A 6,741-nucleotide genomic window follows, 5' to 3' on the forward strand; every position below is an offset into this window, starting at 1 on the left:
GCATACCTGCCAAATTTTCTCTGTCTGAAGATGATAAATTTGAGAGAAGCAAAATGAATATGCATGCCATTTCCTGATATTCCTTTCTCTTATCCAGTGGTAAACGAGTGCAGAAAAGATATTCTCAGGTCTCTCATTCCCACCATCATATTTTTGTGCTGAGAGTTGTTGAAATAATCACAGTAAGCTCATCTCCAGACAATCACCATGAAAATGACTGAGTACTGCACATAGCCTAAAGCAAATGTGATTCATCATGCTCATTTAAAACTGCCAACATATCATGGTTTAAATGCATTTGTGAATTTTTCAGCCATTCCTTTACTTAAAGAATGGAAAATTATGGGAAAGAAGCCAGAGAAGATGTGAACTCTATGAGGGCAGGCTAAATTTATTTCCCATCCTTATATTGCATGCATATACATGGTTCCCCAAAACAACAGTGTTGAGCAGACATTTATTGTTGAATAAATTAAGAAAATTATGAAACCAATTTACCCACATGTTTCACAAAATAAGCTGGAAGATAAATTAATGTTTTCCAAGGGGGTAGTGATTGTGCAATGGTAAGAATACTAGGCACAGATATAGAGTTTATTCAAGGGTGGTATCAAGATCAGTTAGCCTTCCAAATATTAACTCATAAAAGCCTTAAAATGTAGCTGCTATTTGTCTTGTGCAGAACTTATCCTCAACATCCCTCAAATGATGCCATGAATATATCAGTTCAAGTATTAAGTTTGCCCTGAATCTTAGTATAATAATTAATACACTCTCTTTTGTATCCAATCTCTATCATTCCATATCTCTATAGTAAAATCTATCACATAGAATTTATAATTCTTTGTTCCCTTCAATCATTGTCACTGTATCCCTCCAAAATGGCTCTTTAACCTCCTCCTCTCTGTTCTGCACCAAGGAGAGCTCCCTTCCATAAGCTGCACTATTAGACCTCCTTTGCTCTTTGCCTCCTGATTTGGTTCAGCTAATGGAGGTGCACAGGAAATTGAAATAGGATATTCTGATATTTCCCCCAGAAAAATGGGGATATGATAAGGATACCTGGTAGGTCACAGAGTTACAGTTTCTACGTAACAGTGAGAATTTTCCCTGGATTTCAGAACTGTTCAGTCTATTTGTTCACTCCTCTGGTGCTAGGGTTAACAGACTTTCTATTGCAAGTCATTCATTTGCTTTCCTTTAGACCTGCACACATCTTTCTGAAGAAAAACTTTACTAACTTTTCATCAATTACCCTGTGTGAATATGCTGTCGTTTTTCCTCTTGGTATCATAACTGACACACTTAACTATATGATCTATATCAGGCAAGTAATATGACTTTCATCCTTGTAACCCAGGACTGATTAGAGTTTACGCAAGTAATATGAGTCAAATCAATGTTTATTCCACTAATTCCTAATCAATGTTTCCATGATGACAGATTGATAAATGATAGATTGGCAATCTTATTTAAATGTTTAGAAGAAAAGAGATCTATACACGTTTTTATGCTTGGCTTTTCAAATTATGCTTATTGACCTGCACATACATATTCCCAAATTTTGGCATTCTTTATGGAGCTATGTGAGTGTAGAGGCATAGAACAGTTTACCTCAACATGTACCACTTGGCATACAGATTATTTTGAGTTAAATTTACTTAAGAAATAGCTTTGCAAGAAGAACAATATGACCTTCTCACACATAAGTTGTCCCTAGAAAACAGAAAAAAAAAAATCTCCCATATGGAAGGTACCATCCCTGCATGAGGAGGTAGAGAATCTAATCAGAAGAGAGGGAATTTAGGGCCTAAGAAACCCAAATAAACAAATCTTCTTACACTTAATAATTTACTACCAAAGCCCAAATAATGCTGTGTAGAATGCATTACTAATTGAAGCTCCTGAACATAAGGAGCTTTTGTTGTCAGATCCTCACAGATTTATGTTTCTTTGTCCAAAAGGCATAAACACTACAGGCCTTGCTCATTTCTTAAGATCCCAATTTTGGTTTTGGGCCATGGTATGTATGTAATTAAACTTTAGGTTGTTTTTAATTTTTTTAATTTTTTTTCCTCCTGTTAATCTTTCTCATGTCAATTTAAATCTTAGACCAGCTAGAAGAATCTCAAAGCGTAAAGAAAAACTTTTCCTCTCCAACATTAGAAAGTGAGGCTACAAAAGTAAATCTGTAAAGACAGAGAAGGGAAAGCAGTAGAAGACATAAGTTCTTTAAAATCAACAGTTGGATGTCTATTATTGAGTCTATTAGGGCTCAGGTCATGAGACTTACCCTATATCTATTTTTTTATTCTCAAGTAAGTCCTGAATAACATCCACAATAATAAGAATAGGAATATGATCTTAGAGAAGAAATGGTGTTTATTGGAAAGTATTTTAAAATCGGAAATGCCTAAAAGTGGTTTAATTATTTGTTCATTTATCCATACAAAAAAATTTTCTTGAGTCATTGTCAAGGAATGTGAAAGACTCTGGAATGATAGGACATAAAAGCAAAATTATTCTTCTTGATTGTATTTTAGACAAATTTGAATTCATATATTCAATTTAAAGATATTAGAGTTTTAATCTACATTTATATAGAAAATAACTTTGAAATTTAATTGAAAATACATTGCTTGTATTCATCTTTAAAGGTTTTATACTCTTCTCTAAGTAAAAATAAAAGCAATGCACAGAATTAATGTTATGCAAGAACTTGCCAGAAACCCTAGTGATCATTTAATCTAACTCCTCAGCTTCAAGTAGGATTTACCTATTGTGTTAATAGACTTTTACGCTGTTCTTAGAACTAGTATAAATATAATTCAGAGAGCTAATAAATTGTCCCATAGGTCCTACTGATTTGCAGTAAATCCTAAAGGGAGAGTATATATCTATTTTCCAAGGCTTTTTCTAAACTCAGGTAAACTTGAAATCTGTCCTTTGTAATAAGATCTATATATTTAGAACTTATGTTACTTATGGTACAGATTTTAATTACCATATAATATGAATACAAATGAGGGTAAGTTAATTATAATATAGCATACCTATCTCATGTAATTTATTCTTTAATATTATGGATATCTATAAGTGAGATGTATCTTCAAATAATTTTCATAAAATATTTACATTTTCAATATATTCCAGTATTTATGTTTAGTCCTATTTACCTTGATCAAATCCACCGAGTAAATTTGAATGACTGTAATACATATAAAAAAATATATTTTTATCATATATACACAATAAAAATATAATACCTATAGGGGCACAGTTGGGTGAGCATCCAACTTCAGATCAGGTCATGATCTCACGGTCTGTGAGTTTTCCTCCCACGTCAGGCTCCGTGCTGACAGCTCAGAGCCTGGAACCTGCTTCAGATTCTGTGTCTCCCTCTCTCTCTGCCTGTCCCCCGCTCGTTCTCTGTCTCTCTCTCTCTCTCTCTCTCTCTCTCTGTTTGTCTCTCTCAAAAATAAACATTAAAAAATTAAAAAAATAATACCTATATATACATATATACATAAATACATGGTATATGTAGAACGAAAGAACACAAAAACTCATTTACATATATCATTCTAAATAATGTTCATTATTCCAAGTAATGACTGTGGAAAAGACAGGTCATCTTCTTTTTGCAGATTAAAACAATAATAACAAAAACCTAAGTCTAAGTCTCAGAGGTGTTATGCAAGGTTTATAGCCCCAGGAAGTCAAAGTCTTAATAAATAAATTCAGATCTACAAACAGTAAATCTTAGGAGCAAAATATGAATCCCAACTACCCAAGACATTCTTGTCTTTGCATGATCATTTGAATCCCAAGCCACATAGCCTGAGGCTTAATGAAAGAAGGCAGAAATAATCTTTTTACAATAATTTTGCTACAAAGAATCTGTCAGATATTTCTACAGAGTGGAAGGATCACAGAATATTAGCATAGCCACTAATTATAGCTTCTATGCTGAGAGAAAGTGGAGAGAAAGACACAGAGGAGCAGTCAAAGTGTGTACAATTAGGAGCCTGTCAGAAATTATTTTAATCTTGTCATTGCCTCTCACTTTGCATTGACACTTTAGGAAAGCCAGTCAACCTGTCTGAACTTTTGCTGTTTGTTTTATCAAGAACAGGAGGAAGAGGATGTTCACTTGCCAGGCTTATTGTAAGGATCTTATTTAATAAGCATACATACAGAAATAAGATGAGGCAGAACTTGAATTTCCTGAAACTCTTTTGATATCAGACTTCCATTTTTACTAATGGCAGGAATGTTTTTTTCTCTCTACTTAAATGTATTTATTGCTTAAAACAAAGTCTTATTAAAGCTTTTTTCTTTCAAGAGGTCTACTTTCACTCTCTTTCTTCGATGGGAGTACAAAAAAGTTTTCACATCCACATGGATATTGCTGAAGTGTTTCTGGTTCTCCCTGAGCTCTGGTTAAAGTGTTTAATGTTACTTGGCTTACATTCTTTGGCTTGTTTGTTTGTTTATTTGCTTTTGCTTTTTTTTTTTTTTCCCCTCCATTCTAGTAGATCTTGGCCAAATGAGTAACTGGACATTCTGCATTTTATATGCTGTTCTGTGCCAAGTCCCATGTGGCCTTTTGCATTTGGGACCAGACTCTGTTGCTAATGACTGTGTACCTGCTATTGACTCCAGCTGGGAGACGCCTGTACTCTGTAGTCACCCCCTTCCAATTCTATAGCTCTTTTGATCAATAAATCTCTTCTCTTGGGGCCCCAGGGACAACATTCTGCTTGTTCTACACTGAGAATGTTAACCTAATAGGATTTTAACCAGGCCAATAACACTTAGTACTTTCAAGAGTCATTGATACTCTACCATAAACATGCCATGTTAGATTAAAAAAAAAAACAAAAAAACTATGAGCATTTTATGAAAACCCTGCAAACTTTAAAGACTTGAAATGCATTACCAAACCACAGAGGTCTGTCTGGATATTTGCGCCATATATTATTCACTTCTAATCTAGGAGTGGCAAAACCCATGAGTTAACTTTTCCTCATTCTATTTCTTGTTCCTTTGGGTCTTTCTTCCCGAACTGTCCCAATAAAGCAGAAATATATTTTGTACGATATTTTATAGCTCTCCTATTTGATGGGTTTCATTGTTCTTTCCTTTATGTTCTTGTTCTTAATATGTAAGATCTGAATTTGAGGATCTCAAGAAAACATTATTCTCTCTCTCTCCTTCTGAAATTTAAGACTATTATTATACTAAGGTTAAAAAGATTATATGTTGAAACCAAAACCAAAGAAAGAAACTTTTTATTCCAAATACCATCCCTCTCTCTCCAGTCCACATGGGAATAAGCCTCAAGTGAATGGCCTCATCTCAACAGCAAAAAGCAATGACATGGAGGGAAAATTACCCAGAATGAAAGATAATTTAGCTGCTATTTAAAAATATTCCCTTGCAATATGTTTACAGCACAAAACACATCTGATATACTGCATGTGCCTAATAAGTTCAGGTCATCATTATTAGTTACTATTATATATATATATATATATATATATACACACACACACATATATACATACGCATACATTTATACATGTATGTACACATTTTATTTAAATCACTATATGTAATTTTACATTATTAATACAGCTTAACTGTAATTGCTTATGTTTTGCTCACAAAAAACAGTCATTACCATATGTTAATATTACGGATGTTATTCTTCTGAAAAAGTAAAGTAAAGTTTCAAGGTTAACTAGGGACCTACATAATCTGTGTAAGATTGGCAAATGCTAACTTTTGTACTTAACAAGATTTCATCTGGGGCCTGAGGAGAGACAAATTTAGATATATCAGGTAATTTATATCATTGTATAAATAGGTACAATTGTTTTTAAACATCATTAACAAAATTTTATTTATTTATTTTTAAAGATTAAGACCTGTATGCTGAAAACTATAGAAGACTTATGAAGGAAATTGAAGAAGACAGAAAGAAATGGAAAAACACTCTGTGGTCATAGATCGGAGGAATAAAGATTGTTAAAATGTCATTATTACCCATAGCAATTTATACATTCAGTGTAATCCCTATCAAAATTGCATCAGCGTTCTTCACAAAGCTAGAACAAACTATCTTAAAATTTGTATGGAACCACAAAAAACCCCGAATAGCCAAAGTTATATTGAAGAAGAAAACCAAAACGGGAGGTGTCACAATCCCAGACTTTAGCCTCTACTACAAAGCTGTCATCATCAAGACAGTATGGTATTGGCACAAAAACAGACACATGGACCAATGGAACAGAATAGAGAGCCCAGAACTGGACCCACAAGTGTATGGCCAATTAATCTTTGACAAAACAGGAAAGAGTACCCAATGGAAAAAAGACAGCCTCTTCAACAGGTGGTGTTGGGAGAGCAGGACAGCAACATGTAGAAGAATGAAATTTGACCACTTTCTTACACCATTCACAAAAATAAACTCAAAATGGATAAAGGACCTGAATGTGAGACAGGAAACCATAGAAACCCTAGAGGACAAAGCAGGAAGCAGCCTCCTTGACCTCAATCACAGCAACTTCCTTCTTGAAACATCTCCAAAGGGAAGGGAATCAAGAACAAAAATGAACTATTGGGACCTCATCAAGATAAAAAGCTTATGCATTGCAAAGGAAACAATTAAAAAAAGACCTAATAGGCAACTGACAGAATGGGAAAAGACAGTGGCAAATGGCATATCAGATAAAG

The sequence above is a fragment of the Suricata suricatta genome, chromosome 15 (genome assembly GCF_006229205.1).
Source record: "Suricata suricatta isolate VVHF042 chromosome 15, meerkat_22Aug2017_6uvM2_HiC, whole genome shotgun sequence".
NCBI lineage: Eukaryota > Metazoa > Chordata > Mammalia > Carnivora > Herpestidae > Suricata > Suricata suricatta.